This window comes from Triturus cristatus, chromosome 4_1, assembly GCF_964204655.1.
Source record: "Triturus cristatus chromosome 4_1, aTriCri1.1, whole genome shotgun sequence".
NCBI lineage: Eukaryota > Metazoa > Chordata > Amphibia > Caudata > Salamandridae > Triturus > Triturus cristatus.
The window spans coordinates 1,077,395,165-1,077,412,006 of NC_140585.1; positions in this window are offsets into that span (position 1 = coordinate 1,077,395,165).

The window sequence follows — 16,842 nt, forward strand, 5'->3', positions numbered from 1 at the left end:
AAGAAGAACTGCCATGCTGCCTGAGGACTGTTTTGTTACTTGAGGCCTGCCCTGCTATTTAGGAAGGAAGGCTTTACCTGCACCCTCCATTCTGGGCCTCCTGTTTTGAGCTGCAGGGACACAACAATGTGCAGAGGCCTCTCTACAACTGTCCTGTTGTTGCTGCAAATGGGCCTGGCAGGACCTGTAACTGGACCTGCCTGAGCCCTGCTGGCTTCTGCTAGAGTGAGTTCCTGAGCCCCAAGAGGAGCCTCCCAGGACCTGGACCTTTGGTGTTGCATCAGTGGTGTTCCTCCTAAAAGAAAAGGAAAAATCCTGAAGTTTTGAGGCTCTTCATTACAGTGAACAGGCCATTCACACCAGCATTTTGCCAATTGTGCGGCCTGCCAACATGATGCTCTGGTAAACCCGACTCTTCATGCTACAGCAATCACCAGCAATACCAGACAATACAAGACCTGCACTTCGTGAAACAGCATTGACATCCCACAGTGACTGTCAATGTAAAATCTCCAGCCATGACCGTCTGCACAACCAACAGGATCGTTGTGCTACAGCGATGATCATTCACAAAGCTCTACCTGCTCTTCAAGTCCTCTTCCATGGTGAACGTAACTCTTCATGCTGGACTTTAAAAGATAACTTTTTCAATGGGACTAACCTGGTCCATCTATCTGCCCACGATAGTTCTCGGTCAGCCAGAATTTGTGACTTTCACTCAGTCTCACATACCCAGATAACTGAAAGTGGGGCTTTGTCCTTTGAGGCACTACACTTCCCTCAAATTTATAAAATTGCATATCTTCAGTTCTATTAAATTATGCTCTGTTTTTCTAAATTTGTGTGGGATTTTTCCTGTGTTTTCACTTTATTACTGTTTGAGTGCTGCATTAATACTTTACACATTGCCTCTTAGTGAAGCCTGACTGATGTTGTGCCAAGCTCCCAGAGGGTTAAGCGCAGGTTAACCTAGTGACTTTTGTGGTTCACCATGACAAGGATTGTGCCTGTTGCTTGAGAAGAGTTCACACTCCCCTCAACCAACAACCCAATTTCTCACAAGGAGGCTCTGATGTGGTGAGGGAGGTTGTTCCACGCTTGGGGAGAGAGATATGAGAAGGCGCAGCCTCGGGCTATGGCTTTGCAGATGGGAGGTCTTCATGTAAGTGAGAGTCCGGCTGAACAGCACTGCCTGGAAGGTGTGTAGAAGTGTATGCTGCTGTTACTGTACGCAGGGCAGCAGTTGTGTAGTGCTTTGTATGTTTTTGTGGGCAGTTTAAACTGGGTGCATTTGTGGATTGAGAGCCAGTGCAATTATCTAAGATATGGAGTGGTATGGGTTTGACAAGGTAGGTTGAGTATATGTCTTACTGAGGCGTTTTGAATGTTGCAGAGCCTGTTCAGGAGTTTCATCGAACAGTGTGTTGCTGTAGTCAAGTCTGCTGGTGATCAAGGCCTCTATAACCGTTTTCCTGGTGTACCCTGCTAGCCATCTGAAGATCTTTTTCACAGCATCCTAAGGATGTGGAAGTAGGTGGAGGTCACTGTGTTTACTTGGGCATTCATGTTGAGTTTGTCATCCAGGATAATTCAAAGATTTCTTGCCTGGATAGTAAGGGTGGGTGAGAGTCAGAGGTTAGTTGGCCACAAGGTAGAGTCCCAGGTGCAGGAAGATCATCACTTCAGTTTTGTCTGTGTTTAGTTGGAGACAGTTGGTTTTCATCCACGTGGTTACCACGCTCATGCATGTGGCAAAACTGTTTTTGTAGTAGGGATCTTGACTGACATGGAGAGTATCAGTTGGGTATCATCCATGTAGGAAAGTATGTTGATGTTGTAAGATCTGATGAGGTCTGCTAGTGGAGTATTGTTTATGTCTAATAACGTTACACTGCGGGATGATCCTGGGGGACTCCACGTTTCAGAATGTTAGCCTTTGGCATGTAGGGTGGCAGGATGACTCTTTGTGTTCTTCTTCTTAGGAAGGAACAGATCCAGTTGAGGTTGGGCTCTTGTATGCCTGTTTCATGAAGTCTTCTGATCAGAGTGGAGTAGGAGACCTTGTCAAAAGCTACAGAGTGGCCAAGTGGCATACGGGCCACTGTGTCTCCATGGTTGAGTATCAGCCTGATGTTGTTGTTGCTGCAATGAGGTTAGTCTCCATGCTGTGGTTGAGTGGGAAACCTGATTGTGTGGTGTCTAGGAGTGGGTGTGCATTGAGGTACTGAGAGAGTTGTTTTTTTACCCCTTTTTTCAAGACCTTGGTCGGGTAGAGTAGCAGGAAACAGAAATTTTACTAAATGGTTTGACTGAAAAGGTTCTGTGAAAATACCAAATGATGAATCATCTAAGATGAAACCTTTCCTTGCCAAATATTTTTGCTGAAGAAAAATATCATTGGTAATCAAAATAAATGAAAAACTGAAGTAAAGTAATAAGTAGTTCAAATCAAAATGAGATTGCCTACCAATTTCTTTTTATCGCCATGGCTGTCTTAAGGATTAATATCACTTCAGCCAGGTTAGACCCCTTCCCCCCCACTTTTCAGCAATGGCTGGCTCGCCTACTTTCCATATACACAATGGAGAGAGCAATCTATGAAAGAAAGGGAAAGAAAGCAAAGCTGTTGGTTAGACATATCTGGGCACCCTTAATAAAATGGAAGGAATCTGTATAAATTAAGTTGATTGGTGTGGAAATCTATTTGATGTTGGTTTGAATTGGTAAACATGGCTTCGACAAATGGCTCACTGGAGCTTCACTGTATATGCTGCTAATCTTATTTAATTTTTTCTTTTTCCTCATGTTGATTATATTTCTGTTTGTTTTCGGGCCTCTGATTTCTGTTTACAATTTTGTGGTTTTTGTTTGTTCTTTACTGATACTATTTATCTGTGCTGATACCCCTGTTGGGGAAAAAAGAGGGAAAAATCTCAATAAAGATATTTAAAAAAAAAAAAAAGGTAATCAAAATAAATGAAAACTTGAAGGAACGTAATAGCAAGGTAGAACAGGTATGGCACCCCTTGCCCTTTTCAGTTTCAGGCTCAAGGTATAGAACGATCATGCAGTGCACTGCCCTACTCAGTAATCATGTACACATATACACTATAACGGAACAGAGAGCGTGTTTTCTTTCTCTAGGCCTACCAAATCATACAGTGCTGCAGTGTGACACACAGTTTCTTCACCCACCACATGGCTGCCAGATGAAGTTCCACCACCACATGGTGCGCTGGAGATCTTTCCACACAATAGGTTTCCAGTTCTAGTGTGAACTCTTCCACAGATGGGCTGCAACTGAAACCTGTCCAGGACACAGGCAGTGGTTTCCCCTGATTTGCCTCTTGCCGTCCGCGAGGATAGGTGTGGAGGTTTAGGTAGAGCAGGGTGTCTGACACCCCTTTCTCCATGGGTCCACCAATATTCAATGAACCCCTTCTCTGTGTAGGATTATATGGTAAAATTATTCTAAAGATGGCAAATCACTTTTTGTCTCAGACACAGATACAGAAATGGGGGGCTCTAAGGCACCTCAATCTCAGACTCTAGTGAAGGAATCTGCTGATTTATAACACAAGACAGAAAGGCAACTCAGGCGTTGGACGCATGAAGACAGTAAACAAGAAAGGTGAAATGCTGACAAGGAGTGCATGAGGAAGTTAGAGCAGATGAGGAGTGGCATTTGGGGTGACATGCATAAGAGTGAACATGGATGAGATCTTTCCTGGTAGAAAATAATAAAGAGCTTAAATAAAATGTAAACAAAAATTCCTCCTTCCCGGGGTGGCTCCTCCATGTGGGCGGAGGAGCATCGCCCCACTGCTTTCTTGCAGTATGAGAAGCAGAAACATAGAATGGTATTATGAATAAAAAAAGTTGTTTCTGCTTCTCGCAGTGAGAGAAAGCAGAAGGGTTTGGTTGGGAACGATTGGGTGAGCGGTCCTTCTGTAGGGCAGGGGAGAAGTGACTTGCCCCCTCTGACTGCCCTGGCTGTTTGGTCAGCCCTAGGGCCAACCAAACCAGCTATACGCACTCTGCATTTTCTTCATGTAGGCTGAATGCAGCCTACATGGAGAAAATGGCCTCCCCATAGACGCCTGTGTGGTCGGCGTCTCAACCAATCACAACGCTCCCCTAGCAGCATTGTGATTGGCTGAGGGGAGGGGAGGGGAGGAAGGCTGCCAGCATCCTGTTAGGAGCAGAGAAGAAGTGACGATGCGGGACCGGACTGGGCTGGCTATGGTAAGATTTTTTGTTTTATTTAAATGAAAACTCACACCGCGCTACCTCTTTCCTGTGTGACCTACCTCCACCCGCGAGTTATGCTGGCCGCGACTGCTCTTTACATTTTTTGTTTATGGCTGATTTATCAATGATTGTTTTGGCATTTATGACTTCCTAATTTTCATATAGCTCCAATGAGTATACTTTAAGCCAAATTATGCTATTGAAGTTTCTGTGTTTCCTCAGTTAAAAAAATGTGCATTTTTCAAGCCATGACTCATAAATGAAAAGTAAGGGACAAAGTTGCCAAGTGCCTGTGGCCAGCTTCTGAACCAGTTAAAAATTAGGCTCTAGACAATAAATTTGCGTTGAGTAAAATACACTTCTATGAAGAATAATTGAAATACCTCTTCCAATTGCTTTAAATGAGCAGACATTTCTAATAGAAGGGCACAGATACATTTAAAGCACTGTGTCTTCCCTTTGTGGCTTGTTGAAATTCCGAAAAGAGCATGCTATTAAATACATGTGGTAATCTAATTGTTAATAGATTTTTCTGCTCTTGGCCCCACTTTGCAGTTTGTTGATAGAAAATGTGCAGGATCCCAAAAATGGCCTATTTGGGAAAGATCAACTTCTGAATAATGCGTCACGGCACTGTTGAAAAGACACACCAACTGCTTCTGTCAGATGGTCGAAGGATGCTTCTTATTCCACCAGCTGCCTTTCAGTCTTGGCGCTCAGGCTTATAACATTTTGTCTGCTTTCTGTAGTGATAAGTAGAGTGGTCGCTCCAAGGAATTGGAGAAAATGATTCGCTGCATTTCCCAAGGGCTGACTTAGAGTGCAAAGACTGGCAGGTCCACGCCTAGGTGTAGATCACAAACCTGCACCAGTGACCGGTGATTTCCCATTGGTTTTGGGCAATATTGCTCTAGTCCTGAACCAACATTTGCACCCATCCACTGGTGCAAGATGTCATTTATGCAATGGCCAATCAGAGCTCATATTATTTTTCCATTGCACATCAAATTGATGTTCTCTTCTTCCCTATAGCAAAAGGAACTTTTTATGTGCTTTCTTTAATGGCGGTTAGAGACTTGTTGGACCATTAGGGAGAAGAAATTAAATGGACTGAAATCCAAAATTTGTAAAGCGGGAACAAGTACCCAAGGGTGTCAAGGCACTGTGGGCCGTCGGGAAGATTAAGCGAACTATTGCCCAGTCACATGGTGCTGGGCTAACCTGCCTCAGGCGATCCGTAAGCCCTCGTGTTCTGGAGTCAGCCGCCCTGGCCGCTGCGCCATACCTCTTCCCAGTCTCATTCACGTCACCATCATATTGAAAATGAAAATCTCCATTTGTGCACAATGAAGAGTTCTTGGAATCACCCGAGAACGCACAGAGGACTAGCAATCACGTGGAGGAGCTCAACACAAAGAGCCCAAATGGGCTTTTTAACTGCAAGCAACACCAGAGCAAACCTCCTTTCACACCCGCGGGAGCACTTATTGTCACATCAGAGTCTTCTGCACAATGGAAATCCATTGGTAATGGTTTTTCACAAAAACGACTTGTTAATTATCTCCTCCTTTGAGCGGTAATCACATAAAATAGCAAACTCAGTTATAAATGCCTTCAAACACGCTTAATTGGTGTCACAGCCGCGATTGGGACAAACTGTTTGTCTGGCTGTTTTCAAGTCACACAAGGAGGAAAGAGTTGAAAGAGCTGCTGCCTCGGAGGATTTCATGGAGGCCTGCTTCATCCTGTGTTTTTCTTCTTGCCTATACATTCGTGATCCGCAAAGCAACAGAGATTCTCTGTCTAGTGGGCCAAGGAGGAAAATGTAAATTATAAATGCTAAAGGAGTAGTCTGCTGTTGTCTCATTTAGTTGCAGACGCAATCAATCGCTTGGAAGGCGCGTGCGATAAGCTGCATGCTGGATAAATGACAGGTAGACACACAGGGACAGATTTACAAGCCCCTTGCGACAGTTTTATGCCACCGTTGCGTCACTTTTGTGATGCAGCGGTGGCGTAAACAATGCGCCACTATGCGACATATTTACAACGTCATGCATCTAGTGAGATGTGTCACGTTGTAAAGCCCTGCGCTACATTATACCTGCGTCAGGTATAATGTATGCAGGGTGGGCGTTCTGACGCAAGGAAGCCCCGTAAAAGTGACGCAGTGAAATCTACAAGATTTCACTGAGTCGCTTTTACGTCCCAGCTGCGTCAAATCCTTACGCCTGCTTGAAGCAGGTGTAAGGAGTGACGCAGCATATCAGGTAAAGGGCACCCCTGAGCAGTGCTGGAGTTGCGTCGCGCTTGCGACACAACTCCAGCACTGCGTCACCCTTACGGGTAAATGCGCTGCATCCATGGTGGCGCAAGGGTTTTTTTGAGTCACGCAAAATAACTGGCGCATCCCTGCTAAAATGCAGGGATGCGCCAGTTATTGTAAAACTGCCCCAAAGTTAGCATTTCACTACCCTGTATAGAAAGCTCCTTTTCACACAACTTAATTTCAGACTGTGATCAACTCTGACTGAAAATGTGCTGTTTGTAATGGTTAACATTTTAAGAGCTAGTTTAAAATATAAAAAAATAAAAAATTGTGACTGAAAAAAACCCCTGTAATTTTCATTCAATCATTGGGTGTTTTCTTTCAAGGGACTCTATTATTTCCAAGCCACTAAATATAGATGCTGTTAACACGTACTCATCTAAGGATTGACGTGATATACTCGTGTGATTTTATGTGGAGCTTGCATAACTTTCGCAATATGAGAAGTTTACCAATACGGATATTACGCGCATTTGAAAGTGTACGCGCAAAATGGTGTACACACTTTCTTTGCCACAGCAGCCTTGTGCAAGCTGAAAAGATCTTGTAGGAGGGTGGTTCGAGCAGATGACTTCCCACAAGAGACATTTTCTCTTTGAGTTTCCCTTTCAGTTATCTTGAATAACTTTACAATGCTAATATTGCAAAATGTACGCATACTTTCTTGTAATTTACGCACATTTTTTGCTACATATAATTACGCTATTTCACACGCCCCTGATTTTTAATTATGAAAAAAGCAATATTCCTGGGCTTGCTTTTCTTGAAGTAGGGACGAGATAGCGGGTGTCCTTCAGAGAGCGCGCGCCGAAAGAGAGCGAGAGAGATTGGGATCCGGATAGGACGAGAGATGAAAAGATGAAATGAAGCGGGGGCGCTACACAGAAGAGGAAGCACAAAGGATTCTTTCCCAGGAGGGATCGAAGCATATACAGCATGCAGGGTACAATTTTAATTTAAGTAACTCTGTCCGGCCGAACCGAGAGATTAATAAATTTGGCAATTTACTCAAATCGGTTTTTATGTTTTTGAAAAGTCAGGCAATGTTAGCCTCGATCACCATGTGCCCTAATTTTGTGATTTGCATAGCCGGATTTGTGTTGCTTCTCTTTGCCTGTTTGAACAGTTAAGCGGCATTTATTTCATTGATTGTTACAGACTGGAAGAGTTAAACGTTGTGCCCCCAATTAAGATGCATCCATCCTCTATAGCTTTCTTCTGGCTTTTTATTTTCAGCATGAAGGGATGTCTCCAAGCACACAGAGAGCCATTCCTGTGTGCTGTGGTAATCGATGCCCCGTTGATCTGTGAGCATAGTCATTTTTATACATTTGCCCTTGTCTCTGGATAATTTAAGCTTCCTAAAGGCGTAGAATGCCCGAATGTGAATCTGAGATATTTCATAATTCACATAATCGTATCAGAGGCGAGTAGACAAGCCTGAATGGAAAGTGGCTGATAGTCAGGGGAGAGCAACAGCTTCTAGAATGCAGTGCTTCTGAGGCAGCAAACTAAGGATAACACCTGCAATATATAGTTTTAGGGCATACAAATCAAAATGGTAATAATTCAAACTTCAGCAATGTGATTGCAAAAATAACGCCAGGAAATAAACTTCTCAATAGCTTAGCATCAATGGGAAAACTCCCTCTAAGTTTACCAAGTGCAGGGGATACACAGTTTGCAGCATTGCTCTCACAATAAAGACCCACATTATTCTACCAGAATTTCGTAAACCAACCAAATATGCAGGTGATTTTGTGTGCCAACTGCAACATATAATTAAATGCCAGCTGTCATTTAAGATCAGTGTACATGGCTGGGGACAAACAGGTAAAAAATAAACTGTTGAATCTTTTCACAAGGCCACATTCATGCCCAGCAGCATACTGTACAATGTACACTGGTCACCACTAAACCAAACATAAGAAGAAGCTAAAGAATGGAAATACACCAGCATTGGTAAAGTAAAGTATTGACCCACCAGTTCTGGCATTGAGTGTACTTCTTTAAATGTGGATATGCACATATGATCTGGTGGGTGTGCACATGAGAACATACATAAATGTGTTGCTCACATTGCAAGAGATCCAGTGACTTACGTCGGCTGTAAACAAAATGTGAATGACAGTTGGACAGACCAATGGATGAAGAGAGTTGATCCTAAGCCCTTCTATATATTTATATATGTCAAGGCTCCAGTTTCTACTGACAGAAACACTGCACTCGCGGGATACCATGAAAGATGCATTTATTCAACAAGGAACGCGTTTTCGGCGTGTTGCCTTCATCAGCTTGTTGTATGAATCTGCACATTCTGTCATGATGACAATTTAAACAGGTAAGTTGGTTGTGATTGGATGTAGCTTTAAACATCAAAAGAGGACTATATCCACGGAACCAGTGTCCAATCCTCATGATGTATTGTGGGATTTGGAGTCCGGTACTAGACATACAAGTGCGATCAAAAATGTTTTTAAGGTATTCATCGTCCTCTTTATGGCTCACCCTTTCACGAAGGATCGCTTCTCCGTTGTGCCGTGGATGACACCTCCTCATGGGGTCCCTTGCCCAACCACAGGTCCTGCTGCATGCGTCGCTGGAGGTGGTCAGATGGACACGCCCCCAACAGTATGGATTACTGTCAAGATCGGCGGCGGTGCACTGGGTTCCTGATGGCGGTGCCATTGCCGAAATACATCACGCTACCAGAGTCCACCATGCGGCAATTATCGCACTCTTGTGGGCGGGTGCAGTTAGTGTGGTGGTGGCCCACACCTAATCTCAAGGCTCCAGTTTCTACTGACAGAAACACTGCACTCGCGGGATACCATGAAAGATGCATTTATTCAACAAGGAACGCGTTTTCGGCGTGTTGCCTTCATCAGCTTGTTGTATGAATCTGCACATTCTGTCATGATGACAATTTAAACAGGTAAGTTGGTTGTGATTGGATGTAGCTTTAAACATCAAAAGAGGACTATATCCACGGAACCAGTGTCCAATCCTCATGATGTATTGTGGGATTTGGAGTCCGGTACTAGACATACAAGTGCGATAAAAAATGTTTTTAAGGTATTCATCGTCCTCTTTATGGCTCACCCTTTCACGAAGGATCGCTTCTCCGTTGTGCCGTGGATGACACCTCCTCATGGGGTCCCTCGCCCAACCACAGGTCCTGCTGCATGCGTCGCTGGAGGTGGTCAGATGGACACGCCCCCAACAGTATGGATTACTGTCGAGATCGGCGGCGGTGCACTGGGTTCCTGATGGCGGTGCCATTGCCGAAATACATCACGCTACCAGAGTCCACCATGCGGCAATTATCGCACTCTTGTGGGCGGGTGCAGTTAGTGTGGTGGTGGCCCACACCTAATCTCAAGGCTCCAGTTTCTACTGACAGAAACACTGCACTCGCGGGATACCATGAAAGATGCATTTATTCAACAAGGAACGCGTTTTCGGCGTGTTGCCTTCACCAGCTTGTTGTATGAATCTGCACATTCTGTCATGATGACAATTTAAACAGGTAAGTTGGTTGTGATTGGATGTAGCTTTAAACATCAAAAGAGGACTATATCCACGGAATGGGCGAGGGACCCCATGAGGAGGTGTCATCCACGGCACAACGGAGAAGCGATCCTTCGTGAAAGGGTGAGCCATAAAGAGGACGATGAATACCTTAAAAACATTTTTGATCGCACTTGTATGTCTAGTACCGGACTCCAAATCCCACAATACATCATGAGGATTGGACACTGGTTCCGTGGATATAGTCCTCTTTTGATGTTTAAAGCTACATCCAATCACAACCAACTTACCTGTTTAAATTGTCATCATGACAGAATGTGCAGATTCATACAACAAGCTGATGAAGGCAACACGCCGAAAACGCGTTCCTTGTTGAATAAATGCATCTTTCATGGTATCCCGCGAGTGCAGTGTTTCTGTCAGTAGAAACTGGAGCCTTGAGATTAGGTGTGGGCCACCACCACACTAACTGCACCCGCCCACAAGAGTGCGATAATTGCCGCATATTTATATATGTATATATTTTATTTATTTATTTTCAATTATATGAGGCCAGTAAAACAAAAAAAGTTGCTGCTAGGCCGGACCTACAAATGATCTAAATGGAATGGCAACACGCTGCAGTTCTCTCTTCTGGCACCATTTGACGGTAGTAATCATGTCTGCTGCTACAGCATTTATAAAAACAAAGGCAGACTTTCATAAAAATCTATAAATTTTGGAGCACAAAACGCGCATTAGAAAAGTTGTGCTACTTGGGTAAATATTCCTGTTTGCTACCCTCCATCTGACAGTCCTGAATAGTAAATACTTTTACAAAACGAAAGAAACCTAAAGAGAAAAGGCCCAACAGAGAAAAGGTGCCAGTTGTCAGCTGATGCCTGTTGGGATGCTGACAATTTCTGCTGTTGCCTTCTTTTGGTTAATTTTCTCTTTTCCCGTTTGCCTGGAGTTGGCCCATGCCCAGTAGTTGTTGCTAGGTAGGTGTATCTGAGCAAGCCTCAACATACATGGGTTATGTATGTATAGCTTGTGGTCCCCAAAGTTCGAATTTTATGATATACAAACAAACAGACTTCAACAACGGCAAGGTATTTGTTTCTTGGATCAGTACCACAAGTTCTCTTGGTCCTCCAAACGTACTTCCCAAAAGTTACACGTTTTCCGTGGCAGAAAAATTATCTCTTGACTATACTGATGATGTAGCAGCAGTGCTACCTAACGGGTATTATATAATGCTCAATTCTAGGTCTTACAGTTTCAGTCCTAAGTTATATGAGTTTTACTACAATGTGACCCTATAAGTTGGTTTGAAAGTTCTAAAAGATTGGAAATCCCTTTAACGCCCCCAAATGGTCAGGTCAGGTTGGCTCACTTCTGCTGACTAAAGAGTCCTCTGTTCCAAAGAACACATAGATAATAGATAAGGACTGCCATGGTTGGGGGTGCAGAGCTCCAGACAGTAGGTTCTAGACACTTCAGCTAGCTATAGTGTCATGTGTCCCAGTTGGGCCTAGTGGGAAACACTGCTATTTTTTCATATATATGCGTTTCTTCCTTAAGTTGCCTTCACTATCTCACAATGACATTTGACATACATTTGCAACCGTGGCAGTGCGGATTAGTTTCTAGGAAACAATACTTACCTACAAACCAACTTTGCAAGAATACTATCATGACACCTTGACACATCATGTACAAGGTTAATACATACATTGTGCAAATGTGATTTTTTGTTTCATTCATATGGTGACAGAGCTATCTATAACACAGAAACAATGGCGGCTTGACCAAGATCTTGGCCCAAGGCAAGGATGCCTTTTGTTATAAATAAACATCCATTTTCGGGTGTTGTCAGTGGAGCGCATTGCTGTCATTTGCGAGGTCTCTACACGCTGATTCTTTAAGCTTCAGCAGAGCAGCCTGATCGAGGAATGTCCAGCTTGTGACCATGAAAGGGACCTACATTCTTTCCCTTCAGGTAACATGGGTTGAATCATACATAGGCTTTCCTGTTTTCAGTTTCTATTTTTGGTAAATTCTGGTGGTGTTTTTTCAGTTTTTTCAATACCTTAAAAAAGCTGTGGTTATCAGTGGATACACGTTTTCGCGCTATTAAAAACAGCAGAAACAGTGTTTTTCTCGTGTCTATGGAACATTTTGCTTGCTTTCTGCACTGATCGTGCATGTGTATACATAGCATGTGTACATGGTATATGAGGTCCAAATACATTTTTACAAATCAAACTTATTGTAGTACACTATACAATACTTCTTTAGTGTGTCTTTGGTCATGCGCACTCGCTCTTTCCTTCCTTTGTAAATGTTTATCTGTGAAAAGGCCCTCTCAACATTGGCACTTGAGACTGGCAATGCCAAAACAGCCAGTACACAATTTGCTAACTCTGGCCAATGACTTAGCTTTCTATGCCAATACTGGTGCACCTGCCGATTGTGATTGTCTAGGACATGTTCTGCAACATATGTGTTGAATTGGGCACATATGGCCTCAGATATTGAAGCTGTCAAAAATGAAGCAGTGCTTTTCAAAGTCTGGAGAAAATTCAGAAGCGATCTAGAACTTGTGCAGAGCACCTCAGTGAGGCCTCCTTAACTTCAAATGCCATAGTTGGTGAAGAGACATTTCTATGCATCATTGCAAGCCATTTCCCATAGACTGTAAAATACAATTTCTTGAATTGCTCCTCAATATTTCTTTGCTTACCAAGTGGCAAGAATTCTAACATGGAGCATGTTGCAATGCCAAAGTCACTAAAAGTGTCGCTCAGCCTACTCTCAAGGAGATATTTCATATCTACACCAATTACGCTCAACACTTGGTGGACAAGGGTGTTTTCAGACTCTAGTATTTTCATTAAGTCCACTACAGCAGTCATGTTTTCCTGTAAAAACCTAAGCATGCAGTAGACTGTACTTTTTTGCACATCACTATCAATATGTGACCAAAGATCATCACATTTCTTGTCTTTGGCGTCATCACTAAGCAAAAATTCCGTAAACGGTCACCACATGGATAATATGGCATTCACAGCCTCTAGGACTGAGAACCACCGGCAAAATGACACAGTTAGGATGACTCTTTCTTTGATGCCACACAAAGCACAAAGTGAGAAATATTTGCATCTTAGTTCCCGGGCATGACGAAACAGTGTACCAGAATAGACTACAAAGTCAATAGCATTCTTCATTAACTCGGAAGATTGTAAAGATGCTTCCAGCATACCATCTAGTAAGTGACAAGGATCTCTTACAGGGAAGCACTTCAGCTCAGGTAGAGATTTTGAGAGGTCATCATACAACTTTTTCATATACGTAGCTGAATTACTGGAAATACAAACAATATCACTCCAATTTTTATTGAACTTGGTGGGAATATTTTCCAGCAGCATTCCAAGTGACACGGCGTTCCATGTTTACCAACGTCTGGTGTCATGTTTTCACCACTATCTCAGATGCTTGATGACAACATTCTTTTCACATATACCTGTCATTACACCTTGCATTGAATGTTTAAAGCCTGGGGTGTTTGGCAATTCACCTACAATCAATACTGACTCGCTAGAAAAGGTGGCTGATGTATCCACGGATTTCACCCATTCTCTGTCTGTGGGTAAATGTGATATACAAGTGTGGTACATATTGGGAAAGATTCTTATGAAACCAACCATATTACCTATCAGTGAAATCAAATGTAGCCAAAATATCAAATATGATTTTGATATTTCCTGATTCTCTACAGTTTTTAAAATAACTAAATGAGACCTAAAACATGCTTCGAAACACTGCAATATTTTAGTGACATCCCTAAACAACAAACTCAAGCAGCTTAATGTTAGCCCATTCTTTCTTGCTGGTGCCGTGTATAACAAAGTTGCATTGTATTGGCCCCTTCAGGAAGAAATGTAAATGACTCTTTCACTCATATTTTCTTTTCTTTAAATGGCACTTAGTTTGTGGTTGCGAAGGTGTTTTTTCACTGTTTATATGTTTACACCGGTCATGGCTATTTTCCTTTTGGTGGGGTTTTATCAGTTATTATAGGTTTAAACCTAAAACCAGACAGCCTAATCATACAGTACAGGGCTTCTTGGCAGAACACTCACACTCTCTAAACACTTAGGTTAGGGGACGAATAGTAGGAGTACACCAGATTTCTATATTGTTTTATATGCTAGCATAAATACATTGTTTCAGCATAATGGTGGAACTTTTCATTCTGATCAGTGTTTTAATACTTCTAATACCTTTCATTTGCTTCTGTCTATTGATCATTGCAGTACATGTATTTTATACTAGAATTACGTTGGTTCAATACAATTGAAAACATCTACTTGTGTATTCCTTGTATATTTCTCTGATTGAAAGAGAGCAAGAGTGACTGATCAAAAGGGTTCTAAATCTGTTACCATGATTACAGGGGGATCAGGATTGTCATGGTTCCTTATCCGGCTAGGGTAAGCGAGGCTAATTGTGGCACTGTGAGCTAGCTGGTCTAGAGGATGACATATTCTGAGGGGGTGTATGGAATAAGTCTGGCACAATGTCAACGTTATGCTGTCCACAAATGTGAAATTCCTACCGTAGAGTGGAAACTACATGACAATAGATGTCACTGGAAATGGGTCACCTCCATGGGTAGCGATGCCAGGAAGTTTTATTATAAAAGGGACTCAAGTAGAAGTCAGGGGACAGGAATCCTTTGTTTCGTCCAAGTCATGTTCAAGATAGTGTGGTGAACAAGGCATGTTAAGAAGTCTAGTTAGGATCATATTAGAGGTATAATAAAATAACCCCAAACTATTTAGCTGTTAGTCCCGCACATATAAACCCTTTTACTGCACTGTAATGTGAGACTGTGAGAGCCGGGCTGGCTTTATCGCTGGTGGCACCCAGTCCAGCAGTCTTTGTTGGTGTCTCCCCAGCTCAAAATAACCTCCCTCTCCATGAATTCCCTCACTTTCACACTCCACCAGTGCCGCTCATCTCTCCATAGCCCATCTCGCACATGCATTTAATTTGTTTATTAGCACTACTCATACCAGTGTAGGTGTCAAAGCACTTTACATCACATACACATTATACAGAACCAATGAGTCATACATTTGTAAATCAGCCTATAGCGAATGTTGCATAAGATGAGGATTACAATGTGTAAGCATCACATTACCGATACTAGTAGGCTTGTAAGAGTGTTTGGTCTGGAGAAGCACAAACTCAGGATTTAAAACCATGGTGGTAGGCTTCACTAATAAGAATGTATTTCTACCTTAATTAACCCTTTTTAGCAACATTAGATTAATGAAAGACTGGATAAAATCCATACTATTTTAACCTAAACCATGTTAGATATATATATATATATATTTTTTTTTATAGCGTGCAATAGTTACTCCAAAGAGTGTCCCAGCGCGGAGCCAAGCGAAGAGATAACAGAAGTAGGAGACTATGGAAACAGATGAGTTTTGAGGAGTCTCTTGAAACAGAGCGGGTCCTGAGTATTACGCAGGAAAAATGGGAGAGCATTCCAGGCCAGGGAGGCTTTAACCGCAAGCAAGCTACCCCCCCACCCTGGACCGGGAGAAGCGCGGAACTGCTAAACCATGCAGTTGGTAAGCAGCTGTTTGATGAAAATTCATAGGTCGCTGTGCTATATTAGGGTTGTAAGATATAAAATGCAAGTAACAAAAGGATCTCTATGGCAAAAGTAGTAACCTATTGAGCGATCCACATAAAACACAGATAAGTGATTTGCATGGTACATGTTCTTTGCAGCAGGCATATTAACCCTCTGCTCTACTTTCTCATGAGTGGATCTGACACTACATAAAAAATCTCTTTCCAGTGAGAACATTAATCACCATAGTTATTTTGATACAGCTATTATTGCCTTAAAACTGCAGGACACACTAGGAATTCTGCAGGAAATGCTTTTGAAATCTGTGTTATTTCTAACGCTCCCTGATATCAGCACCAGTTGCAACTGCACTGGTCGCACCACACTAGAGCTGGCCCTGTGTGGGAGAAATCTTTTGGTCAATGAACTCTCATTGCTTACTTCTTATTTCAATAAATAAAGCAGAGCTCTCTTTAAAGAGAAACAGCTATCATTGGATTAGGTTGTTAAAATCTAAAACAATAAATATCACCATCACTTTCCAGGAGCATAGCTGTTAGGTACCTCTTAGAAAAGAATGTGACGCGGGCAAGGACAAAAAAAGACACAGGAGTTTGCTGCTAACACACATCAAACCTCTTTGCCATGTTCTTCCAGATATGCAACTCTGAAGTTCAACTTTGTTTATTCCTCTCAGCCAGCCACACAAAAGAGGAATTAGGTGTGCCTGAATGGGCCATCCACTTTCAGGATGGGGGGGGGGGCGAAGCTGGGCACAGCGCACCTGGAACTGAAGAGGCTGTGCTGTGCCTTCACACAAAGAACTTGCAACCCCTGTATTGGTCATGAAGCCAGCTTGGAGCCAGACTAGAGGAGGCAGGAAATGTCCGCACTTCAAGGGGAATTTTTGGCAAACGTCTCCTACTTCAAATAAGGTGTCTTGTATAAAAAGGGGACTTTTAGACTCAACCTGCAGTATACTCCTTGACATTGATGTGCTGCTTTACTGTCAGAAGGACCGCCAATTTGCTGCCTTGCTACTCTGCTGCTCTGTGGCATACTGCCCTACTTGCTGAAAATGAAGACTGGACCTGCA